The sequence below is a fragment of the Manis javanica genome, chromosome 8, assembly GCF_040802235.1.
Source record: "Manis javanica isolate MJ-LG chromosome 8, MJ_LKY, whole genome shotgun sequence".
NCBI classification, from domain to species: domain Eukaryota; kingdom Metazoa; phylum Chordata; class Mammalia; order Pholidota; family Manidae; genus Manis; species Manis javanica.
In genome coordinates, this window is record NC_133163.1 from 49,185,558 (window position 1) to 49,212,566 (window position 27,009).

At 39.9% G+C, this 27,009-nt stretch overlaps 1 long non-coding RNA gene across 2 annotated transcripts in view; it reads left to right on the forward strand.

Moving 5' to 3' along the window:
* Positions 1–18,967, forward strand: part of LOC140843085 (uncharacterized) — a 43,541-nt gene extending 24,574 nt beyond the window's left edge. The window contains exon 3 of one of the 2 annotated variants that reach the window (XR_012120532.1): positions 18,069–18,967. This is a non-coding gene — a long non-coding RNA (uncharacterized lncRNA). Of the gene's footprint in view, positions 1–3,382; positions 4,064–18,068 lie in introns of those variants that run through there. The other variant, XR_012120533.1, reaches the window with a different exon arrangement.
* Positions 18,968–27,009: the final 8,042 nt, after the last annotated feature.

Consider the following 27,009-nt stretch of genomic DNA (forward strand, 5'->3'; position numbering starts at 1 on the left):
GTTTCCAAACCTGGTTATGCCTGAGAAATACAGGAAGACTTTTTCAAAAAATACAGATTTGAGATTTCCAGCCCGTATTTACTGCATCAACCTCTTAACTTAAGAGTAGGGAACTCATATGTCTATTTAAAAAAATATTCTTTTTTTTACTGTGGTAAAATAGACATAATATGAATTTACCATTTTAACCATTTTTAAGTGTACAACTCAGTAGCATTAAATACATTCACAATATTGCACCATCATCGCCACTATCCATTTCCAGAACTTTTCATCATCCCGAACAGAAATTCTGCACCTGTTTAACAATAACTCCCCAGATCCTCTCTCCCCATCTCTTGTAACCTCTATACTGCTAAGTACTTCATAAAAATGGAATTACACAATATTTGTCCTTTTGTGTTTGACTTATTTCACAATGTTTTCAAGATTCGTCCATGTCATAACACATACTAGAGTTTCATTCCTTTTTATAGCTAAGTAATACTCCACTGTATGTATACATTTTATTCATTCATCTGTTGGTGAACAGTTGGGTTGTTCCTACCTTTTGGCTATTGTGAATAATGCTGCTATGAACACTGGTGTACAGTGTTCACTTTCTGCTTTCAATTCTTTTGGGTAGAATTGCTGGATTGTATGGTAATTTTAAATAGCAAACTGTTTTCCTCAACAGTTGCGCCATTTTACATTCCCACCAGCAAGGCACAAGACTTCCAATTTCTCTGCATCTTCACCAACATTTGTTTTCTGGTTTTGTTTTGATTTGTTTTGTTGTTTTTGTTGTAATAGCCATTCTAAGGAGTATGAACCAGTGATTTCATTCCGGTTTTGATTTGCTTTTCCCAAGTGACTAATGATGTTTCATGTGCTTATAGGCCATATGTACATCTTCTTTAGAGAAATGTTTATTTTTATCTTTTATCATTTTTTAATTGGGCTGTTTTTTTAAATTATTGAGTTATAGGTGTTTTTAATATATTCTGGCTATTAATCCCTTACTAGATATATGATTTGCAAGTATTTTCTCCCATTATGTGGCTTGTCTTTTTACTCTCTTGATAGTGTCTTTCAATGCACTAAAGCTTTTAATTTTGCAGAAGTCTGATTAGTCTGTTCTTTTTCTTTTCTTGTTTGTGCTTTTGGTGTCATATCCAAAAATTATTGCCAAATCCAATATGCTGAAGATTTTGTCCTGCTTTCTTCTAAGAGTTTTATAATGTCACTCTTAAATTTAGGTCTTTGATCCATTTTGAGTTAATTTTTACATATGGTAAAAGGGAAGAGTCCGATTTCATTCTTTTGCATGTGGACATCCAGTTTTCCCAGCATCACTTGTTGAAGAGATTGTCCTTTTCCCCTTGAATGGTCTTGTCAACCTTGTCAAAAATCTTTTCATCATATATGTGAGGGCTTCTTTCTGGGCTCTCCATTCTATTTTATTGGTCTATATTCCTGTCCTTATGCCAGTACCATGCTGCTTTGATTACTATACTAAGTTTTGAAATTGGAAGGTATGAGACCTCCAATTTTGTTCTTTTGCCAAGATTATTTTGGCTATTCAGGGTTCTTTGAAATTTCATATGAATTTTATAATATTTTTCTATTCTAAAAAAATACTGTTGGGATTTTGATAGAAATATGTAGAGCAATTTGGGTATTATTTTCATCTTAATAATATTAAGTCTCCCAATACATGAACACAGGATATCTTCCCATTTATTTATGTCTTCTTTAGTTTATTTCAGCAATGTTTTGTAATTTTCAATGTATAAGTCTTTAGCCTCCTTGGTTAAAAATCTATTTTTAAGCATTTTATTCTTTTTGATACCACAGTAAATGAAATTATTTTCTTGAATTTCCATTTCAGATTTTTCATTGCTTGTGCATAGGAATGCAACTGATTTTGTGTATTATTTTGTATCCTGCAACCACTGGCTTTGTTTAACAGCTCTAGTTGTTTGTGTGTCTTTGTGTGTGTGTGTGTAGTCCTTAGTATTTCCTACATATAAGATAATGTTATTTGTGAACAGAGATATTTTTATTTCTTCCTCTCCAATTAGGATGTGTTTGATTTCTTCCTATGGCCTAATCACGCTGGCTAGAATTCCCAATATTACGATGAATAGAAATGGGCATCCTTGTTTTGTTACTGACCTTAGGTGAAAAGCTTTCACTCTTTTACCACTGAATGCAATGTTAGCTATAGTTTTTTTATATGTGGTCATTATGTTGAGGAAGTTTCCTTCTTTTCCTTGTTTCTTGAGTGTTAAATTTTGTCAAATGTTTTTTCTGCATCAATTAAGATGATCATGTATTTCTCATTTTATTAATGTGGTATATATTACATTGTTTGATTTTCATATGTTGAGCTATCCTTGCATTCTGGGACTAAATCCCATTTGCTTATAGTATATAATCCTTATAATTTGTTGCTAAATCTGATTTACTAATATTCTGTTGAGGATTTTAAAACTATATTCATAATGGCCTTTGTTCTATAATTTTCATATAGTATCTCTTTATGGCTTTGGTATCAGAGTCATGCTGACCTAAAGAATGAATTAGGAAGTGTTCCCTCATCTTCAGTTGTTGGGGAGAATTTTAGAAGGATTGGTGTTAATTATTCTTTAAATTTTTGGTAGAATGCACCAGTAAAGCCATCAGTGTTGGAATGAATATTTCTAAGTATTTCTAAGTATTTCTAACTTCTCTGCCTCCCTCCCATGATTCTGATATAGACTTGGGTTTAGGACTAACTGCCCAAAATATCTGATTTGAACACCCTTGAGTATAACTCTTGATAAACAAATGACATTAAGTTTTTTAAAAGAGAGAGAAAGCTTTCAGTAAAAAAATATATCCAAGCCACCCGGCCCCAGAAGTGCCTTCAAGAAGGAAACTGAAGGACATGGGGGTGAGCCAGCAGCCTCTGAGGTTGTGAACATTGATAGCCTCAGGAGGAACCAGGGTGCCCTGGTGTGCAAGCCTTCACCTGACTACAGCTGTTTCCATTCAGCTAGCTTTTCCCTACAGTCAAATGAGGTCTGTAGACACTATAGTTCTAGGCAGGCTCTGAAAGAGGGTGAAGGGAGGAGGTGTTATGTGCAAAATGTGACTTGTGAGTCTGATGGTCAGGGATCAGGTCCCTCTCTGAGGTCTAAAGGGCCATGTAGATGGTGCTGCAACAGGAAGGAGGAAAATTCTGAGCACAAATTGATTAATATGAGGCTATTCTCACTAAAATATGTTCTTAATCTATTTATGCACAAAGATCACGGACTATGGAAAAGTGTTATAAAACTTACAATTAAAGAGAAAAGCAATTTTCCTTTGCCTTTTAAACTTAGTCTCTCTTCTCCCCACCCCCATTTTCCTGCAGGCTCTAGTCTATGTTTCCAGTAAAAACTTGCTTGGCCACTTGTGCAAAGAGGAATTAATTTAATATTTGAATACTCAACTGACTGGTTCTCCTTGGGAGCAAGTGGCCAAGTAAATATCCAAAAGAGAACAAGGGAAGGAGAAAATGGCACCAAGCCCAAATGAGAAGTTCCTCAATCATCCTGCAACACCCTGGACACACATTTAGAATGATATCCTCTCTTCTGGTGAGTCACAGCCTCCCACACCTGGCAGAGTGTAGAAACATTTGACTGAAACCCAAATAAAATAGTAAGAGCAAGTCAAGCAGGTAAAACATTCCCCTGCTGTCAATTGATAAAATGCCCAACCCTACTTCAAGATGGAAGGAAGACAGACAGTAAGAGGGTTTTCAGCAACATAAGGTTTTATATAATCCCACAGAAACTAGGGATTTGCAGTAAGGCTTGAAGCTTCTTAGTCCCACAGGTAATTCCATCTATTAACTCAAAAATGCATAGAAGCTCTGTACATGAGGTTTGTTTGTTTTGCATTAAGGGGCAAAACATTTCAGTAGAGCTCTAGACCTTGAATAGATGGTAAAAGACATTTTGGAAGTTCTGAGTTTCTTCTTCAAAATCCAAGATATAAGTGAATAAACACTTACACTGTTTCTATTTCTACTTTACCTCCACTTCCATATTACACCTCTGAAATGGAACAGAGAAATGATAATAGTATCCTGGCAAACCAGACACTAAGACTGTAACATTAGCAAGAATGGACATGATTAAAAATCCAAAACTTAAGACACAAAGCTCAAATAGTCTAAGCGATTGTTTCATCAAAAATATTATTTCTCAAGAGAAAGACAAGTGAAACACCTTATGGGCCTGCAGAGGTGTAAACTTACCTACAGGACTGTTGTAGCTCCAGCTCGGAACTTGATGAACATAGAGGTTCTTCTGCCTCTTTATATAAATAGAAAATGTCCCAGATAAACTTGCACTAGGTCATTTCATCATTATCATGATGTTTATTATCAATAAATACTCATTAGGCATCTGCTTGCCCAGCACCAACCTAACTAGACCTATTCTAACTTCTCTGAACCATCACTTGGATTGGCGAACATACCTGAGAATATTGCTTCATCACTGTTCTGGAATTATACTCTTTGAAATTTCTATACAGGTATGTACTGCTTTTGACAAAAGCTTTCTTTGTAAGTAAGCACTAAAACAGAGGCTCATAATTAGCTCTCAGAGGAGGCAAGTATGTGGTAGAGCAGAGCCCAGCAGGAGAAAAGGTGAGGCAGATATTGGAGAAACACTGCATAGAAGATGTGTAACTCAAAGTATTTGGAAGTGTGGGCAATACCACTGAAGTAGGGGAGGGAAGGGAAGTCCTTTCACTTCAGACTTTCCTAGTTAATAATTTCCATACATACTAGCATGTGGTTCTGAAAGTATCCTTGAAATTTATCTAACACCATTCAGTCTTGGAAACCTGTAATGGGCTGGAATGGAAGACACATGATCCTGGACAGATCATAATTTGCCCTCCGTGAAGGCAGCATTATCTCTAATCATGTCTGTGTCTCCAGCCACAGGGCCAGCACCTGGCACCATAATAGGCTCTCAGTTCGTGTTTCTTGAGTCACATCCTTCCAGACCTCCCCATTTGTTACTTTATTAACCATCTGGCATCTAACTCTAAGGCTAGACATCAACTTTAAGCCCTTGTCTCCAAATTTCAAGCTCTCTGTCATTGTACATGGAGCTAGCCTGGATGCGAAAGGGCTGGAAAGGGTGCCCGTTAACTTCTGCTGTGCCCTCGCCTGCATCTAGCTTGCGTCAGATGAAGTCCTGGCAGCCTTATTGTCAAAATGCTCCTGTCTTCCCTGAGAACTCAGGGAGGTAATACACAGCACCAGGACTTCAGAAATGGGACCTGCCACCCACTGCAATGTTTTTTCTCACTTTGTACCGACTCTTCTTGCTGCTCTCCTTTACATTTCTGGAGACTGTTCCTGCCAGTTTATTCTAACTCAGATGACCTACTAAACTATTTTCTCTGCTTGGATTATTAAAATAGAAGTTACAATGGATTTGAGTCTTGGTTAGTTTTAAGGTTTTTGCCACCCCATTACTACCTACAGTGGTCCAGGTGATGAATATGGATGTGGCACCAGAGTAGCTAACAGCGGCACTGAGAAAATAACATACTCTCCAGGAGTATTTCTTCCTCCACAATATATGAGGTCGTGTTTACCTCAGGGATAGAGCAGGATTTTCAGGGCACAGATCTGATGGGAAGGGTGATGTTCAGCAAAACTGTCTTTAGAGCAAACTAACAATTCTGTCCAATGTTCCTCATACCTCAGTTCTTCATAGACAAACCACAGGAAATTTTTAGTAGCTGCAGAGTCTTGATGGTTACACAATGCTTCATACTGCGTCATAAGACTTCCAAGCTAGGCTTAGTTGCAGCACTTTATTCCCTGCAGATCCCAGGAGCATAGGGAGTATCCATAAGATGCCCAAATTTCAGTCAGGTGACAGGGTGCCTGGCCATGTTCTTCAAGGCTCTTTTTAAAAATTAGTAAATAAACTAATAAAAATAGAATGCTCAAAAATAAAATTCAAGAGACATTAAAACCTGCATAGCGGATTTTAACATACAGACCAAAAAATCAAAGTGGCTTGTGTATTTTTCAGTCTAGCCCAAGAGTGGACTGGCAGGAGAGATGTAGGCCAAAGAAACTGCTGCATTCATCATTGACCCCACTTCCATAAAAAGCCACATGTCTAGTAGTTCAGTGGCAGGAGAGAAAATACTCACCCCCTCCTGTCATTCCCAGAAGTAGTGCTGGAGAAAACATAACCAACTAGACGCGGCATCTGCACCGAGCTGGGTACTCCCACAACCCAGCGAAGAGGATCTCACAGCAGGGCGTAGGAGGTGATGCGCAGAGCTCAGGACTTGTAGGGAAGCACACATTACAGAACTGCTGTACTTCAGAAACCTACCATACTGTAACCAAAGAGCTGATAATTATGTCAATGAACACTCTACCTTCTCTTTACTACGTTGAGCTGTTCACTTACAAAACTGCTAGGATTTCTTCCCAAAGGCCATATATTTCCCCTCCCCCAAAAAAAGCATTAAGAAGAAAACACAAGGTTGAATTACACATTAGAACAATATTATTTTATTAATATGTCTCCATTCATCATTTATATGATTTAGATTATTCAGTTAATTATTTTTATAAAATTAAAATGCAGCATGTAAAAGAAAAATTTCAATAAAGAAAGCAAAACTACTAGTTGTGGTAAAAGAAGGTGATGATGGCAAGTTTTAACACCATAGAAAAGCCTTTTCTGGTTCCCTTTCAGTCAACCTTTATCAAGCACCCTTATGTACAAGATACCATGCTAGATGCTTTGGGAATACAAGAATACAGTGTAATAAATGGTCTACATCTAATGCATTTTTAGTTTAATTGGAAAGAGCAGTGATAAGTAGATATAGATATAAAAATCAACAATCCTGGTACATGAGTAGTATAATGGTCAAGAGGACAGACCTGAAGGCATTTTGCCTCAGTTTGAATCCCAACCCTACCACTCAAAACCAGGGTTAGAGTAAGGCACTCACCTTGAGCACAAAATTTAAGAGGATACCAAAAAAACCTAGTAATCAAGGTAAATTTTTAAATACAATACCTTTTAAAAAAATCAAAATGAATGCAAAAATTCGTCATGCACAAAATAGCAAAAGTTTAAATACATACAGGTTTCAAAAACACTGTGCCAAAACATACTGGAGCCCAAGGCAAAAGAAAAAAAATGTGCCCCTATATACATGTTTCAGTGTTTTTTTTTTTTTTTAATATTTCTTAAGTCTTTATTATATGGCCAGTACTCTTCCAGGAGGCAGGGGTACAGCAGTAAACAAAACAGACTCAATCCATGCCCTTTACAGAGCTTAATTCTGGTTTAGAATTTAAGCACCCCTCTCCCCAAGGCAGGAGTCATCACACGAGCCCTGAGGTCACATGTCTCTGGGGCAGCAGTTATCACAGGGCCTTAGAGGGGGCCAGAGTCTGGGCCTTCCAGTCTCCCCAGTGGTGAACCTCATGCCAAGCACCAGAGGCAGCCCCTGATTTCTTTATAAAAGAAATCGGTGGCCGTAAATCAGGAGGAAGGGCCTGGGCTAGGGGTCATTTATTAACTGCACTTGCATAACACGTATGCCGTTCTTACTCAGTTTTTTTGTTTTTTTGAGAGGGCATCTCTCATATTTATTGATCAAATGGTTGTTAACAACAATAAAATTCAGTATAGGGGGGTCAATGCTCAATGTACAATCATTAATCCATCTCAAGCCTAATTCTCATCAGTCTCCAATCTTCTGAAGCATAACGAACAAGTTCTTACATGGTGAACGAATTCTTACATAGTGAATAAGTTCTTACATGGTGAACAGTACAAGGGCATTCATCACAGAAACTTTCGGTTTTGATCATGCATTATGACCTATAAACAATCAGGTCAAATATGAATATTTGTTTGATTTTTGTACTTGATTTGTATGTTGATCCCACATTTCTCCCTCTATTATTATTATTATTTTTATTTTTAATAAAATGCTGAAGTGGTAGGTAGATGCAAGATAAAGGTAGAAAACATAGTTTAGTGCTGTAAGAGGGCAAATGTAGATGATCAGATGATCAGGTGTGTGCCTATGGACTAAGTATTAATCCAGGCTAGACAAGGGTAGCAAAACATTCACGGATGCAGAAGATTTCTCTCAAAGCAGAGGGGGTGAGGTTCTGAGCCTCACCTCTGTTGATCCCCAAATTCTCACCTGATGGCCCCCCTGTGACTGTGCCTGTCTTAGGTTGTTCCTCCCTTGAGGAATCTTACCCGTCTCTGGCTAACCAGTCATCTTCCGGGGCCATACAGGGAGATGTAAAGTTGGTAAGTGAGAGAGAAGCCATATTGTTTGCAAAGGTTAGCTTTTTACTTCTTTGCAGATTTATGCCCTGTGGCTTCTATGCCCAGCACTTGTCTCGAGGTATCTTTACCACCTGGAGGAATTATGATACTCGGTAAATTCGATATGAGGCACGAATTCTATTTAAGGGTTGTAATTAGGAAGGAAGAAGAAAAGCTATAGATGTAGCATATGGAAGGAAACATGGGAGGATTGATTATTTCTTTGACATATCTTCTTGTAGAGTACCTTAAGTATGTATAGGTTTTAAACTACTAACTAATTTGCACACACATATTAACATAATAGGAATACGGTGACATAAACAAAGCAAATCTATAATTACCATCCATCTCCAGTGAAGCCAAGAAAACCATTTAGGCACCCTAGGCATTTGTGAAAATTTGTCTATGATATGATGGATATTGTCCAACTGTACTTGAACAGTCTGAGAGAAATCAGACAAATTAAAGCAGCCCATTTCTGGGATCTGTTCACATCCCATATGTTCTTTTAACCATAGATAGTCTATAGTCATGAGATTTTGGAGTGCTACAACTTGCACCCCTCCCAACTCCTGGTTGAGTTCCTACAGTACAGATCCGGTCAAATTCGTTGTCTCACTGTATGCACATGCCAGCCTAGACATCTCCCTCCTCATTCCTATGGCAAGTCCAGGAGATGGTGGGGTGGATGCAGCCACAACCGCAGCATCGTCCGGATCCCTGTGGAGGCTTGTTGATGATCATACCCCGGCACAAGTCCTCCAGAGAGTGCTGATGCCGGAAGCTCCTCCTCATATCGTATCTTAGTTTATTTTCTGGGTATCCAAGCTAGGCCTTGATCTTCTGCATAGAAACGAACAGACCCTTTGCCCACACTTTGACATGCCCTCTATACCACTGTGCAGAACTCATTGGAGGTCAGCACACAGTAACTGCTTTTTTTTTTTTATTAAGAGAAAGGAATATTATCAGAAAAGAGTACCTCCATAGCTGATCATCTGACACCCTTTAAGTGATCAACATTAAGGATATTTAAAGCATGCGTTGATCTTTGATTTACCAACAGTTTTATCCTATCAAGGAGTAATCCCCCTTTTCTTTCTTTCTTTCTTTCTTTCTTTTTTTTTTTTTAATTTTTAATCTACACTTACATGAAGAATACTATGTTTACTATGCTCTCCCCTATATCAGGTCCCCCCTAACAACCACATTACGGTTACTGTCCATCAGCTTAGCAAAATGTTGTAGAGTCACTACTTGTCCTCTCTGTGTTGTGCAGCCCACCCTCCCCTTTCTCCCTCCCCCCCATGCATGCTAATCTTAATACCCCCCTTCTCCTTCCCCCCCCCTTATCCCTCCCTGCCCACCCATCCTCCCCAGTTCCTTTCCCTTTGGTACCTGTTAGTCCATTTTTGGGTTCTGTAATTCTGCTGCTGTTTTGTTCCTTCAGTTTTTCCTTTGTTCCTATACTCCTCAGATGAGTGAAATCATTTGGTATTTCTCTTTCTCCACTTGGCTTATTTCACTGAGCATAATACTCTCCAGCTCCATCCATGTTGCTGCAAATGGTTGGATTTTTCCACTTCTTATGGCTGAGTAGTATTCCATTGTGTATATGTACCACATCTTCTTTATCCATTCATCTGCCGATGGACATTTAGGTTGCTTCCAATTTTTGGCTATTGTAAATAGTGCTGCGATAAACATAGGGGTGCATCTGTCTTTCTCAAACTTCATTGCTGCGTTCTTAGGGTAAATTCCTAGGAGTGGAATTCCTGGGTCAAATGGTAGGTCTGTTTTGAGCATTTTGATGAACCTCCATACTGCTTTCCACAATGGTTGAACTAATTTACATTCCCACCAGCAGTGTAGGAGGGTTCCCCTTTCTCCACAGCCTCGCCAACATTTGTTGTTGTTTGTCTTTTGGATGGCAGCTATCCTTACTGGTGTGAGGTGATACCTCATTGTAGTTTTAATTTGCATTTCTCTGATAATTAGCGATGTGGAGCATCTTTTCATGTGTCTGTTGGCCATCTGTATTTCTTTTTTAGAGAACTGTCTGTTCAGTTCCTCTGCCCATTTTTTAATTGGGTTATTTGTTTTTTGTTTGTTGAGGCGTGTGAGCTCTTTATTTATTCTGGATGTCAAGCCTTTATCGGATGTGTCATTTTCAAATATATTCTCCCATACTATAGGGTTCCTTTTTGTTCTATTGATGGTGTCTTTCGCTGTACAGAAGCTTTTCAGCTTAATGTAGTCCCACTTGCTCATTTTTGCTGTTGTTTTCCTTGCCCGGGGAGATATGTTCAAGAAGAGGTCACTCATGTTTATGTCTAAGAGGTTTTTGCCTATGTTTTTTTCCAAGAGTTTAATGGTTTCATGACTTACATTCAGGTCTTTGATCCATTTTGAGTTTACCTTTGTATATGGGGTTAGACAATGGTCCAGTTTCATTCTCCTACATGTAGCTGTCCAGTTTTGCCAGCACCATCTGTTGAAGAGACTGTCTTTTTGCCATTGTTTGTCCATGGCTCCTTTATCAAATATTAATTGACCATATATGTTTGGGTTAATGTCTGGAGTCTCTAATCTGTTCCACTGGTCTGTGGCTCTGTTCTTGTGCCAGTACCAAATTGTCTTGATTACTATGGCTTTGTAGTAGAGCTTGAAGTTGGGGAGTGAGATCCCCCCTACTTTATTCTTCTTTTTCAGGATTGCTTTGGCTATTCGGGGTCTTTGGTGTTTCCATATGAATTTTTGAATTATTTGTTCCAATTCATTGAAGAATGTTGCTGGTAATTTGAGAGGGACTGCATCAAATCTGTATATTGCTTTGGGCAGGATGGCCATTTTGACGATATTAATTCTTCCTAGCCATGAGTATGGGATGAGTTTCCATTTATTAGTGTCCCCTTTAATTTCTCTTAAGAGTGACTTGTAGTTTTCAGAGTATAGGTCTTTCACTTCTTTGGTTAGGTTTATTCCTAGGTATTTTATTCTTTTTGATGCAATGGTGAAGGGAATTGTTTTCCTGATTTCTCTTTCTATTGATTCATTGTTAGTGTATAGGAAAGCTACAGATTTCTGTGTGTTAATTTTGTATCCTGCAACTTTGCTGTATTCCGATATCAGTTCTAGTAGTTTTGGAGTGGAGTCTTTAGGGTTTTTTATGTACAGTATCATATCATCTGCAAATAGTGACAGTTTAACTTCTTCTTTACCAATCTGGATTCCTTGTATTTCTTTGTTTTGTCTGATTGCCATGGCTAGGACCTCCAGTACTATGTTAAATAACAGTGGGGAGAGTGGGCATCCCTGTCTGGTTCCCGATCTCAGAGGAAATGCTTTCAGCTTCTCGCTGTTCAGTATAATGCTGGCTGTGGGTTTATCATATATGGCCTTTATTATGTTGAGGTACTTGCCCTCTATTCCCATTTTGCTGAGAGTTTTTATCATGAATGGATGTTGAATTTTGTCAAATGCTTTTTCAGCATCTATGGAGATGATCATGTGGTTTTTGTCTTTCTTTTTGTTGATGTGGTGGATGATGTTGATGGATTTTCGAATGTTGTACCATCCTTGCATCCCTGGGATGAACCCCACTTGGTCATGGTGTATGATCCTTTTGATATACTGTTGAATTCTGTTTGCTAATATTTTATTGAGTATTTTTGCATCTACATTCATCAGGGATATTGGTCTGTAATTTTCTTTTTTGGTGGGGTCTTTGCCTGGTTTTGGTATTAGGGTGATGTTGGCTTCATAGAATGAGTTTGGGAGTATTCCCTCTTCTTCTATTTTGTGGAACACTTTAAGGAGAATGGGTATTATGTCTTCTCTGTGTGTCTGATAAAATTCCAAGGTAAATCCATCCGGCCCCGGGGTTTTGTTCTTGGGTAGTTTTTTGATTACTGTTTCAATTTCTTTGCTCGTAATTGGTTTGTTTAACTTTTGTGTTTCTTCCTTGGTCAGTCTTGGGAGGTTGTATTTTTCTAGGAAGTTGTCCATTTCTTCTAGGTTTTCCAGCTTGTTGGCATATAGGTTTTCATAGTAGTCTTTAATAATTCTTTGTATTTCTGTGGAGTCTGTTGTGATTTTTCCATTCTCATTTCTGATTATGTTGATTTGTGTTGATTCTCTTTTTCTCTTAATAAGTTGGGCTAGAGGCTTATCTATTTTGTTTATTTTCTCAAAGAATCAGCTCTTGGTTTCGTTGATTTTTGCTATTGTTTTATTCTTCTCAATTTTGTTTATTTCTTCTCTGATCTTTATTATGTCCCTCCTTCTGCTGACTTTAGGCCTCATTTGTTCTTCTTTTTCCAGTTTTGATAATTGTGATGTTAGACTATTCATTTGGGATTGTTCTTCCTTCTTCAAGTGTGCCTGGATTGCTATATACTTTCCTCTTAAGACTGCTTTCGCTGCATCCCACAGAAGTTGGGGCTTAGTGTTGTTGCTGTCATTTGTTTCTATATATTCCTTGATCTCTATTTTGATTTGTTCATTGATCCATTGATTATTTAGTAGCATGTTGTTAAGCCTCCATGTGTTTGTGAGCCTTTTTGTTTTCTTTGTAGAATTTATTTCTAGTTTTATGTCTTTGTGGTCTGAAAAATTGGTTGGTAGAATTTCAATATTTTGGAATTTACTGAGGCTCTTTTTGTGAGCTAGTATGTGGTCTATTCTGGAGAATGTTCCCTGTGCACTTGAGAAGAATGTATATCCTGTTGCTTTTGGATGTAGAGTTCTATAGATGTCTATTAGGTCCATCTGTTCTAGTGTGTTGTTCAGTGCCTGTGTGTCCTTACTTATTTTCTGCCCGGTGGATCTATCCTTTGGGGTGAGTGGTGTGTTGAAGTCTCCTAGAATGAATACATTGCAGTCTATTTCCCTCTTTAGTTCTGTTAGTATTTGCTTCACATATGCTGGTGCTCCTGTATTGGGTGCATATATATTTAGAATTGTTATATCCTCTTGTTGGACTGAGCCCTTTATCATTATGTAGTGTCCTTCTTTATCTCTTGTTACTTTCTTTGTTTTGAAGTCTATTTTGTCTGATATTAGTACTGCAACCCCTGCTTTCTTCTCACTGTTATTTGCCTGAAATATGTTTTTCCATCCCTTGACTTTTAGTCTATGCTTATCTTTGGGTTTAAGGTGAGTTTCTTGTAAGCAGCATATAGATGGGTCTTGCTTTTTTATCCATTCTATTACTCTATGTCTTTTGATTGGTGCATTAAGTCCATTTACATTTAGGGTGACTATTGAGAGATATGTACTTATTGCCATTGCAGGCTTTAGATTCGTGGTTACCAAAGGTTCAAGGTTAGCTTCTTTAGTATCTTACTGCCTAACTTAGCTCGCTTATTGAGCTGTTATATACACTGTCTGGAGATTCTTTTCTTCTCTCCCTTCTTATTCCTCCTCCATTCTTCATATGTTGTATGTTTTGTTCTGTGCTCTTTTTAGGGGTGCTGCCATCTAGAGCAGTCCCTGTAGGATGCCCTGTAGAGGTGGTTTGTGGGAAGCAAATTCCCTCAGCTTTTGCTTGTCTGGGAATTGTTTAATCCCGCCATCATATTTAAATGATAGTCGTGCTGGATACAGTATCCTTGGTTCAAGGCCCTTCTGTTTCATTGCATTAAGTATATCATGCCATTCTCTTCTGACCTGTAGGGTTTCTGTCGAGAAGTCTGATGTTAGCCTGATGGGTTTTCCTTTATAGGTGACTCAGTGTATTTTTTAACAGTAAATTTTTTACAGGATATTAATGCTGTTGAGAAAATATTGAAAATTGAAAAGTAGTTATATTAAAATTTATGTTATTTTAAGTTTAAATATTTTATTTTTACTCCAAACATAATTTGTTATAATTTTACTTTCCTGGCTTTAAGGAAACAACCCATCAGTTACTAGCTTTATAAGTTTGGGTGAGTTCCTTAACCTCTCTGTGTCTTAGTTCCCTCTTCTGTAAAAAGGGTAGAGGAAAGAGTGCTAACTCACAGGGTTGTGAAGATTAACTGAGTTAGTAAGTGCTATTCATTTAGACCAGTGCCCCACTCACCTGTAGCAAACTATTTTCAAGGTAAGTCTGTGTTACTGCTGTATCTTTATTATATAGGCATGGGAGTTTTCAAAGATCAGAGACACAAGATCAGCTTCAGCTGAGATGGTTGGTCACTCATTAGCTGATATATCACCCCACAGGAACATACTTTCCGTGGCAGCTAGAACTCGACTGCTTGCTCACCACAGCATCCTCTGGTCAAGTCCCACGGCAGGCATTTGATGCATATTGTTTTATTGGATGAACAATAATCAGAAAGTGCTTCCAGGGAAGATGGAATTTGAATTGGTTGGCCTGGATTAAATAATACTAATAAAATTGGAGATGATGAGGGAAGGTATGATGGCTTCAGGTGTGCTGAGTTGGAGTTACTAGAGTTATATCCAATTGGAATATCCAACAATCATATGGAAATGTGAGATTAGCACCTGGAAGACAGCCAGAACCAAAGTGTAATTCACATGGTTGTGATAGGAACATAACCCAAGCAGAGGCCCTGTCCAGGGACAATGTGGGTACAGAGAGAAGCAAAGAGCAAAGGACCAAGATATGGAGCCCGTGACTGTTGGATGAGTCTGAAGAGGGGCTAAGGAAGACATTTGCAAATTCAGGACAATTCTCAAGAAGTCCTAGCCTCTAAATCATTTAACATCTCCGTGATACCTAAGATACATATCTCTGAAATAAGTGAAAAATGGTATTAAGACTTACATCAGTAAGGAGCTCATTCTAAAATATTTTGTTTCTTCCAAAACCTGATGAAAGTTCAAATGAAACATTAGCAGTTAACAGAATATATTTAACATCATATATTTCCCTCTAATTAAACTCCAGAAAACACATCTTCAAGCCACTTATTAGCTCATGTGGATCAGTTGGCATGATATACACTGCTGGTTCCCTGTCCAAATCTATCCCTTCCTTCCTTGGGAAAGCCCAGATTTGGTCCCAATGACCATGTGCCATGGAAAGGGCACCCTGGGTTAAGCCCTGAGGCAGTGTTCTTGATTCACTTCTAGCCAATGAGACATGAGATGAAATCTGCTGGGGTAGGGGCATAGTTCTGGGGAAAAAAACCTCTTGCTATTAAGAAGTGATGGGCAAGAATAAACCATTCCTTTCCTCTGACTCTGGAAATCTTGCTATGATCTGATGCTTGGAAGTGTCCTGGCTGTTTTGGGACCATAACGGGAGGAGCCAGTACACATAGGGTGACATAGAGAAGAGACTGATAGAATCTGGGTCTTGCATGATGTCACCAAGCCCCTGGATTAACCAGTCCTAGAACAAACCTGCCTTTGGGTTTGTTCGGGGCAACAATAAATCCCATTGTTCAAGTTCATTTGAATCAGTTTCTGTGACTTGAAGTCAACAGTGATTATGGGTTTATGAAGACATGACCTTCCCTCTACTGGTGGTTCATCAATTTTTCCAGGATCCAGCTTTTACATGTGTGAAATGAACCAGATCTGTAAATTCCCAAAAATGTGGATTATCGGCTTCTCGGAATGAGCATCTACAATGAATAAAAACATTTTGCATATGTTTATTTCAAATGTATCAGTGAATTACAAGACTCATGCCAGCAGAGATACTTCACCTAAGCCACCTTGCTACCCAAGATTGGAAAATCTATAGTAAGTGGATTTCATTCAAAGAAGCACCTGGAACATGGGACTCAATAAGAAGCTTGACTGTGAGTTATATGCTATTTCATTTGAAGCACAAATATTTGGCTCCAGCTGGAGTAGAAGTCCCACATTAATTAGTAGAATTGCTGACGTGGTTCTCAGAATGTAAACAAGAAACACTCCCCATTCCTGACTCTAAAAAGTTAGGGTGGGAAGTAAGGGGGTGATATTATTCACCCAGAATAGCTTAGAGATGAAATTGCATCTTTTAGGAAACTTTGAGGAATCACAGAAGATAGTGACACCAAATACAAATCCAATTAACCCTTCTCTTCGGCAGCTGATCATGTCTCAGCACTTCTATTTTATTTTTCCCCTGATTAATTTTAAATGTTATTGACAAGACTTTTAAAAAAATTAAACAACTGAGTAAGTAAGACTTAGATTAGTAAGGGGTTCATTCTAAAATATTTTGTTTTAAATGGGATGACCCCTCCCACCCTATTATTCTCTACATTAAGTTAGTTGTGTCCACTTTGGGAACATGCCCAAACCCTTGACTCTAGATCTGTCTTAAAATCTCTAAGTCCAGCTGCTCTAATGTGAAGCGGCATACCATGCTTGCTTCCAGACCATTCTAAATAGAGACCAGTGAGCAGCACTGGAAACACCTTTTTTGATTTGAGGACAGAAAACACCAGGTGGCCCAGTCAGGCAACAGGAGTAGCCCTGGCTACCTTCACCTGAGCTAGGACGCACGGGAAGGGTGTTGGCTAGTTCACAGGAATGATGAGATGGCTAGAGAAGCAGGCTCAGGAAATGTGCTGTCAATCAAGAAAGAACTGCAACAAGAACCACAGCGGGGGGCATGTCACAGGACAGTCTGCTCCTGCTGGTCGTACCCCCTTGCTGACCACAGGAGGACTCTGTCATCACCAGTGGCTTCTGAAGTGTTCTTGAATCTTTGCTTCACTCTCTTGATATTCAAAGTCCCAGAGGAGAGGATCTGACTGGCTGAGCCTGGGTCCTGCCCCCTACCTGGATGTCTGGGGCAGGAAGAAGATGTCACGCTTAATGCAATGTGAACAGTGCTGGGCCTCCCCAGCCCTACACACCAGGGGGGGTTCCCTCCAGGTGGGAAAGAGGGAGGCTGAGCAGAAAATAAACAAACTAGACTATGTCCCAACCACTTAGGGAGAACAAAAGGATTTTAAATGAAAGCTCCAGCCTTAAATCAGCTACCTTGGAACTGTATTTGCCTTGTTTCCTGGAATCAAGCCCTGTAAAAGCTTTATGCAGGCTCATAATTTCACTCCCAAATCCATTTGTAACCCATGACCCTGGTTCCTGCCATATAATTGGCCCTGGATTGCTTCTTCTGTTGATTTTAGATTAGCGTAGCAATTCCCTGGACTCAGAGACTGAAACACTTGCCAAGCATACAACGTCTCCACTTCACCTTTCACCTCTTACTTCTGCCCTGATGCACATCGGTCCTGTTGGCTTCCAGGTAATGTTAAGAGGGAAGAAAAATGCAAGGACCATAGATTTAGAAGGTGATTTTCATATCCCTACTTATAGGAAGAACTAAATTCTCAGAAAAATAGGAATATGATCTATTTTCTAAGATCTTCAGAAGCAGGAAAACACCATCCTTGATATATTCAACAATAAATAAGACACAAGCTGTGCTTGAAGATTCAGTAGAAAACAGAGAATTCTTGACAAAAACAGGAAAAAAGATGCTCATAGACTGTCTCCAAATCTGTTCACATGCGCGGGAGGAAGAAGAGGTCCAAAGGGCCGTGATAATGGCCGGGCAGATTTCACTCCCACGTCTGTGCGGGCTCTTGTGGCTTCTGCTTTGGGTGATGGACGTAGTGAGCAGTCAGTGCCTGTGTTTTAGGTCAAGGCAGAAGAGCATCCTCTTTTCTATCCAACAGTACTGAAGGGGAAAAGCGTCAAGATTTGCATCTAACAAAAGAATCTCCTTTTTTCTAGAGGTTTCTCAGGATCCAGGAAATAACAGAGGAGACAAACACTCCAGCAAAGAGAAAACTAAATGAGGTCTGAGGGCACGTTCAAACCTACAGCTGGGCCACAGTGAGTGCTACAAAATCTCAGAAAGTATTTACAAGCCACAAATGACCAATGCTCAATACTGCTTATTAGTTAATTTTCCTTGACAAAGAAAAAGTTGGGAAATGTTAAAGGCAAAATCTTTCCAATGCTTCTTGTTCTAATTTTCCCTTAACTTCTTCACTTAGTTCACTCTTTATTTAAAGGTCTCATGTTGTTGGTTTGGCCAAAGGAAGGGTTAAGTCTTCCCTAGGCTGTGCCCTGCTCCCCTGTCCCCAACCCACGTGTAACTAAACATGCCCATCAGCAGGACCTTGAGAGCCAAGGGCAGCGGTGGCTGCGGTGCTGGCCCCTGGCCAGCGATAAACAGGTTCTGGCCGGGGCCATACCTGAGGTTTTGAAAGCTACTTTGTACCCAACCCTGAGGTGGGGTGTGAAGCCTGGGCAAGAAGCAGCAAGCTTCTGCTGAGTTTTGTGCATGTGTGGGGTGAGCCTGATCTGGGCTCGCTCCAAGTTAGGCTCCAAAAGGGGAAACCTGGGGCAAAGGAAGGAAGTCCCAAAGGAAAAGAGCAAATTTTAAAATTCTGAGGGCTTTGCTGAGATGTAGAATTCTTTATCTCCTCCTTGTCCCTTCCTGCCTGCCTGAGCACTTGGAGTTTCTACCTCCTGTAGCAGCAAGAATGTTAAAACACTAGAGGAAGAAAGTGAAGCTACATATTTGTCTCATGGTTCATCAGAGATGAAGTGTAAGTATATGGCATCTGTAAGTATTATGTAAAATATAAGATACCGAATTCCTCACAACATTTTCCTAAATATGACAATGGCTGAAGGCCATGGAATGAGGCTTCTGTATGACTCACATTTATTTCTTTCCGTTTCTTAGCTGTCACACTCATCCCATAATAGACGGCTTTCTAGCCTCATTACTTCAGGAACACTAACATTTCTCAGGCGACCTCCCTACCCTGAGGAGTTTTTACTCTATCTCCAAAGAAGATATAACATTCTCAAAGAGTGAGTCAATTTATCAGGTTAGTTCAGGCACAAATTACTCAGCCATCAGTCTTTCCATCCTATCAGACCTGCATAGATCTGCATAGATTTGCCATTCAATACCAAGTGGCACCTGAAGGCAAGTCTTCAGTGGGTCGGAGATTCCCAGGAGGAGTTTTACAAGTGGTGATGGAGACCCTCACACTTCCATGGCTTTTGGTATAATTATTGGCACTCAGTCATAATGTTTCAAGGCTCAGAAGTAAATGAAATATGGCTTAGATTCCAAAATGGCAATGTAATACATGTGTTTCCCAAAATCTAGGTGCACCTCATGTTTGAATGTATAAAGATGCTCCCACACTCCACCAACACTCATTTCATGCTCAGCAGACAACCCCACCTTCTGCCTTGGTGAGAAGGGAAAAGGCAGCAGGACTGATAAGTCCCCAGTCTCTCTCCTGTCTACGTCCTAACTTACGTCTGCACTCACCTCCTTCCTTCCTGCTGAATGAGCGTGCACCCATGTCCAGGCTCACCAGCGCGCTCTTGATACCACCACATAACCCTGCACCAACTCGGACCCTCAACATGCCCCACTCTCTTCTCTCTCCAGTTCTCCTTTGCCCCGAAATCCCCCATTTTCCTCTTCTCCCTTTGAAAAACCTCTCAGTTCTATATGTCTTGCCTCCTCACTGCCGGTCCCTTTGGGAGCTCTGTCCTCTCTCTGGCCAACATTCACACTCCTCCTGACTGCCCTTTACAATAGCCTTTTTTCAACTTAAGCCTTCTCCTTTGAGTGTTTACATCTATTCTCATGGTTTCACATATTATTTATAAACTTATCATTCCGAGCATCTATCTTTTAGTCCTGAACTGTCTTCTGAGCCCTAAACCATTTCTAAGTGCATTCTGGTCATATCTACCTGTGTGTACCAGAGGCACCTAAGCAAGTCTAAATCCGAACCCATCAACTCAAATTTGAACACCCATTCCCCAGGACATGCCCACATTATCAACCTTAGAGTTATTTTCCAATATCAGAAATTCTATGAACAAGAAAAAAACTACAGTCACCCTAAATAATCCCAAAGATATAGAGTAATACAGGAGAAATCTGTAACACCATTTTAAAAAGGGGCAAAAACCACTTGTTTTTTTGCTTACTGTGGGGTCTGCTCCTAAAAAAAAAAACCCTAAAAGATTATTGAACAGAGAAACCCCAAAGGAGTAGAAAAATATATTAAAACAGTGAGTTAAAGTGGTGTCTTAGAGACAACCGGTGAAGATCACACGTCTAACAATCAAGAAGCTGTTAACTGACAGCACCTGCTTGGATGTCACTTGCCTCAGCCCACCATTGTCCAGCGAAAAGATCAGAGGATAGAGGACATCATACCTGGGCTGCGTTAGGACTGTTGGGAAAGTGGTTTGCCTGTTGGATCTGCCCAACACATCAGGAAAGTTTGCTTCTGGAAGAAGAGTAAATGTGATTTGCGGCTTTCTATGCTTACTTATGGTAAGAGCGGAAGGCACAAGTAAGCAAACCCAGGAAGTACAGGGGAAAAAGCCAGGAGAAGATGGATGTCAAAATCTTCACTAATTCCACATTTGGAACAAAGTTACACACACAGCACAAATTATAATTACTTTCTCCAAATGACTCTGAGATACAAGAAAGCCAGATTCTAATCAATGTTTGTCAGTTGCCAGCTTTAATGTGTATGTTATTCAGTGACCTTTGGCAAATTATTTAAATTTTCTGAGATGATTTCCACCTCTAAAAAAGGACCGTCTCACAGTTAAAAGTCACTCAACAAAATCAAACTCAGGCTCAAGAGAGACTGTTAAGTGTTCGAAATTCCCAGTGCTGCCAACTGACTTGTAGCATGTTCAAATATAACTTCCCAGTTGCCAAAAAATGGAATAATGTTAGCTTACATTTCTAGGAAATGTCAGATGAGGTAATTTGGAAAATGCACCTGCTGTGCCTAAGCCTGAATCTAAAACAATAAATGATCCATTTTTCTCTGGAAGTTGAATTGTACTGAATTAATCTTGTTACAAGAAGAAAGCCTGCAAGTAAATATGATGAATCATGCCTCCTACCAGGCCTGCTTGTGGTGGTGCTCACAACGGTTCCCTGCTTTCTTTCCAACACAGCTCCAGTAAGGAACCAAGCATCTGAAGCAAAGCATGATCAACAGATGCTCGTTCCCATAATTGGCACTTTTCCAATAGCTAACCCCAAATTTAATTAGCCACTTATCTGAAGCAGAAAGGATTTCTAAAGCATTCTAGTAATCTGTACTGTTCTCACCACTGGTCCATGCCCCAGGCCCATGTGCCTCCTCCCCCAGAAGTCTCTGAAGCATGCACACCAAGCTCAGGATGGGTGTTCATTTTACTGTAAATAAACAGTTCTCTAAAAATGTTCATGAGATTTTTTCATGAGGGATAAAGAATAATCTTGCATTGAATTGAAGACCGCATGTGGTAAATGGGAAGACACCCGGACATGAAGTTGCACAAGTAATGCGATACTAGGTCAGCATTTTACCTGGGTCAACTCACAGCTCTTCTATGACCTACCCAGATCAGACTCCTCCAACCTGCCGCTGGATCCCCAAACGTCCCAAAAGCTGCACTGATTTAATAGTGCCTGAGAAATACCCTCACGCCATTTGTCCTGACCTTGTATTCAATGAATTATGTCATTGCTCCAAATCTCTTAGAACAAAAGAACTAGCTACTCTTAGTCCTCTTGATAACTATCTGTGGTAAGATGGAGTTTCCAGGAACCCATGTGATCACATGACCCCCAATCACCTCTGGGCTCCTGTTGTCTCCAGGGTCTGGCATGGAGCTGGAATAGAAGCCCCTGGGCAGCAGCAGATGGTATGGGGAGGTTAAGCAGGGCACTGCCCGCGGTGGCTTTGTTCCTCTTACCTGCCCAGCATCCTTTGCCCTTTGTGCTGGGAGTGAATCTCCTCTGGGTGGTGTTGAGCCTATCCATGTGGTTCAGCCAGCTGACCCTCCCCCAGCATACCGCTCCTCCTCCAAGGCCCAGTGACTGGGAGAAAGTTGCACCTCTAACCCAGGTTAGGCCAGAGACCTTGGAAATCTGACTTCTCAGAAAAGGCTTTCTCCCTGGTCACCGAGCTAAACAAATGCAAGTCTTGCTCACCATTTGGAAAGAAACCGTTGACCAGGTGCAGTCAGGGGCCTTCTCCTACCACACTATTTGAGTCCCGGATCCAGCCCTGCCTGGAGCCAAGATCAGGCTGTATTTCACTTCCACAAACTCATTGAGACCCATTTTTGCTTAAGCTGCATAGGATGCAGTTCTTTCCCCAAAAGCTCTCCTACTAATAAACACCTAACCTCATCCCCTCCCCAGCTTCTGCCTAACTTATTTAGATGATTATCTTCCTTCCTTTTGTGGTCTTTGCCTAAAACTCTCCATTTCACCCCCTCCAGCCCTATAAACTCAGGTCAAAACCTAACTTTTAAAGAGACACTTCCTACATTAACCCATTCCTTCCAAACTCTTAGAGTCTTCAGTGTATGCATACATGGGTACATTCCCACCCATAATCGTCCTAAATGCTAGTCCATAAGACCCATTCTTGCTGTTACTCTATTCTTTAACCAAGAGGCTTTAATTGCTAGGAAAAAAAATAAAAGAGGATTGTCATTTTAAAGTGTCCTACATATTAAAAATGGGCTCCAATGGTGAAATACAGTGAGGATCCAACGTGTGTGTATGTGTTTTTAAATAAATGCTAGTATTTGAAAGCTTAATATATGCTAGGCAGTGTGCTGAACACCTTACACACATTTTTCATTAATCCTTAAAACAACCTTATATGCTAGGTGCGTTTATCTCCCACTTGAAAGAAGATGCATTGCGGCTTTGAGAGGTTAAATGATCTGCTCAAGGTCACACAGCTGGTAAAATGAAGTAACTGAACTGACTGAATCCAAAGACCCTTCTTAACATCCCTTACCCCCCACCAGCACACTAGGGACCAGGCATTTGTCTTCTTGGAATGCCCCAAAGAGGATGCTCCAAACTTCTTTTGGAGTTACTCGGTACTAGCAGGTCAGTGCTTTAACTGGATTAAAACTTCTACTGTAACCTACCCAACACTGGACTCCCTCCAACCTGCAGCCAGATCCCAGGTAGGCTCAGTAGCTGCATTCATTTAATACTGCCTGAGCTGCATCAAATCACTCATTTTAATTAATTGTATTAATATCCATTTGTAGACTTAAATGAAATATGCTTGGTTTCTTTGCTTCCTGGTTCACAGCAATTTTAAAGGAATAAGAACAGAAATGATGTGAGATGGAGGCTGATCCCAGAAAACAGTGGTAGGTGACACATAGAATTAGAAGGAGCCTGAAGAACTGTGAAGGGAAGACACAGGACCTGTAAATGTGCCCAGAGTCTACCCTTCCCCCGGCTCTTCACTGCCTCATTCACAGACACTCAGAGCAAGGAGCCCATCCCTTCTGTGGACTCAGGACACCATCACATGAAGTGGGTCCTCCAGGGCACTGGGGGCAGCATGTAGCCCTGTAGAGTTGGCAAATGTGACTCCACTAAACAGCATGCATGTAACTAACTAGGTATTCTTATGAATGTGCAGTCGTCAAACTGTCTTTACAAATATGTAAATTAATCTTGGCTCTTCTTTGCATAGTGGTTTTGAGGCCAGGAATCACATCTAATAAATCTAACTTTATAATGTGTCGCATTAGCACTTGATGCCTCAATGTCTTTATTATATACATAATGAATTCTCTTTATTTCTGCTCTGAACCAATTGTACATCCTTATTTTAAACACTGTCCAATTTGTAAACACTTTGTTTTAAATATCATTCCAGAGAAATCATTCCCTGAAAATTAAATGGTTTACTTAGAGATGGGCCCATCAGTCCTTTATCAGCACCCCATACTTTGCCAGTCCAAGCAGACTAGAATGGGAATAAAAAAAGTAGGGAGAGCATTTTAGAAACAGGCACATTGGCTGAGGCAAGCAATGAGAAAAAGTGAAGGAAAGAGAAAATCTGTATCAAAAGTGAGCATACCAAAAGAATCAACCAAAAATTGAAAATGGTTATCTCAGGAGAGAAAGAAATCTCCCCACCCTGTACATGCACCCCACCCCCATCTCCTTTCCACAGGTGTGAAAGAGTGATTATTTTATGTATCAAACTTTGTAAAATTCTGGTAGCCAGCCTCCTGATGATTCTTGTCTCATGGTATTCACACACTTGTGTAATCCTCCCCCAAATAAATAGCCCTGACTTATCTAGCCAGTAGGATATGGTAGAAATGATAGAATGTGGCTGCTGAGGCTGTCATAAAAAACACTGCAGCTTCCACACTGCTCTCTCATGCATTAGCTGACCTGAGGGAAGCCTGTTGCCATGACGTGAAGATACACAAGCCCTGTGGAGAAGCCCAAGAGGTGAGGAACTGAGGCCTTCTGCCCACATCCAGCACCAACTTGCCAACCGCAAGAATGAGTCACTTTGGAAGTGGATCCTCCAGCCTCAGACAAGCCTTGAGATGTTTGCAGCCTCAGCCAACATCTTGATTGCAACCTCATGAAAGACCCTGAAGGACCCCAGAAGCATCCAACAAAGCTTGTCCAAAATTCCTGGGCCACAGACTATGAAATAATAAATACTTACCATTGTTTTAAGCCATTGAGTTTTAGGGCAATTTGTTATGCAACAATAGACAACCAATACAAAAACTATTTATACTATATATATGCTCAAGTAATTTTGATTTTAAAATGTCAAATCTGTTCTAGGGTCATATTTTCACATATTTTCTGGAATCCTCAACCAATATCAAATTTTAAGGCTACAGACAAAACAGTGGGTTATAAGGTTTGCCTTTTGTACAAGAACCAAACCTCTTTAGATCTTGTTCTGACATATCAGTACTTAAATCCCAAGGAAACAAGGAAAGAGAACCCTTCCATTCCATTCTTCAGTCCTGTTTCTAATGTTTTAGTTTAGCTTTAGCCTAACTAATCTATAAAAGGGTGCAGGGGCAGTGGGTGGTGAGGGTTAAGAGGGGAACACATATATGCTTGAATGTCCATGACTGAAGGGAGAAAGATCAGGATTTTGAACTATGAAAGTAGTATGTTCACTAAAGAAATTAAAACATAGGTGGGAAAAAATCGCTTGAAGTCTAGGTACTAATAGAATCACCATTCATGTTGTTGTTTATTTCCTTTGCATCTTTTGGCCTACCCAGACTTACTCATTTTGTACAGCACTAGGCATTCTTGACAATGATGGAGAATGAATCGATATTTAAGCCTAGCTTTGACAATCCCAGCAAAAGCTTCATCAGCTACATTTTTCATTTAAGATTCATTCTTAAAGGTACAGAAATGAGTTTTTAAATTGTATGTGTAGATAAATATGTATAAAGTTCACATTAGTAAAATACTTAACAAGCATTTTTCAGCACTTCCTGTGTATGCCACACCAGAGCAGCTGTTTCCGGGAATCTTAAAGAAGATAGTTTCCACCCTTAAAGCCTAAATCTTACTTTACAGTACTGCTCAGCTAACATCAAAACTCTATTGTTTCACTGTAAGCAAGTAGCTGTATTGTTCTGATCATTTGATATAATAGATGACTGTCTAAAAATTTAGATCCTCCATTATTCTGTAATGCATAGAGACCTCGAATAGAATCTCTATGTATGCTTTTAAAATTTATTTCTAGCTTTCACTTCGCTGCTGGAGACAGGAAATACCAAGCTGGCTTAAATAGAATCAGGTCAGATGCTTCTGTCTTCAGTTAATAAGACTGCATCAGTTAATAAGTTAATGAGAAAAGCTGCTATTAGTTGAGGGCCTACTCTGTATCTAGCATTTTACATAGATTATCTTTAATCCTCACAACAGCTTCAGAAGGTAATATTAATACCATTTTACAGATAGGGAAAATGTGGTTCAAAGAGGTTAAGTAACTCTCCTAAGATCACCCAGCTTCTCAATCAAGCAGACTGGATAGAAAGCTCAGTCTGTAACTCCAAAGCCTTTGTTCTTTTCATAGCACCATCAACCTATTAAACAACGCTCTTATTTTCCATCTGGTTCCCAGTCCTCCTTTTACCTGCACCAAAATAGCTTTACAGGTCTTTGTCCTCTGGCAAGAAGACTGAAATTATCTCATGAGGAGCAGGGAGTTGAGGTCTGGGGGAGGAACTGGGGACGTAGAGGGGATGGACAATCATGGCTGCATTCCTCAGCCTTTTCCACACAGACAGAAATGGAAGCCAAACACCTTGACCAGAACTTTTAATTGTTAAAAATTCGTAAGTTCTTCCTGAAAAAGAAAGGGAAAGTTTTACTCACAAGAGTTAAAAAAAAAAAAAACGATCACAGAACAGACCAGATACAATAACTTAACCTTATTGCTTAATCTCTCATTTTATTCGGATGCTTATTTCTTGGGCCAGTGATTTTTATAGGCTTACAGAGTCTTAAGTTGATTTCTTGCTGTTAGAAATTATTCACTTCCTAGCATTCAGTTCCTTACCCTTCCTTCTCTGTGGTTTAAATGAATGAGGAGTTTAAAATATTCCCACTCTGAAGTAGTGTCATTAAGTTCTCAGATTCCACTGACAGCTACAGAGCACCCATGCACCAGATACCATTTCTGAGGATCTGAGGTGCTTTATGCTTTATCTTTAATGCAGCTTTCTGCCTGGCAGATATTGAGGTGAAGGTTAAAGGGGGCCAGCACAGTTCAAAGTGCTTTTCATACATTAATTCACTTAATGCAGCACCAACCCTTATATTACAGATGAAGAAACTGAG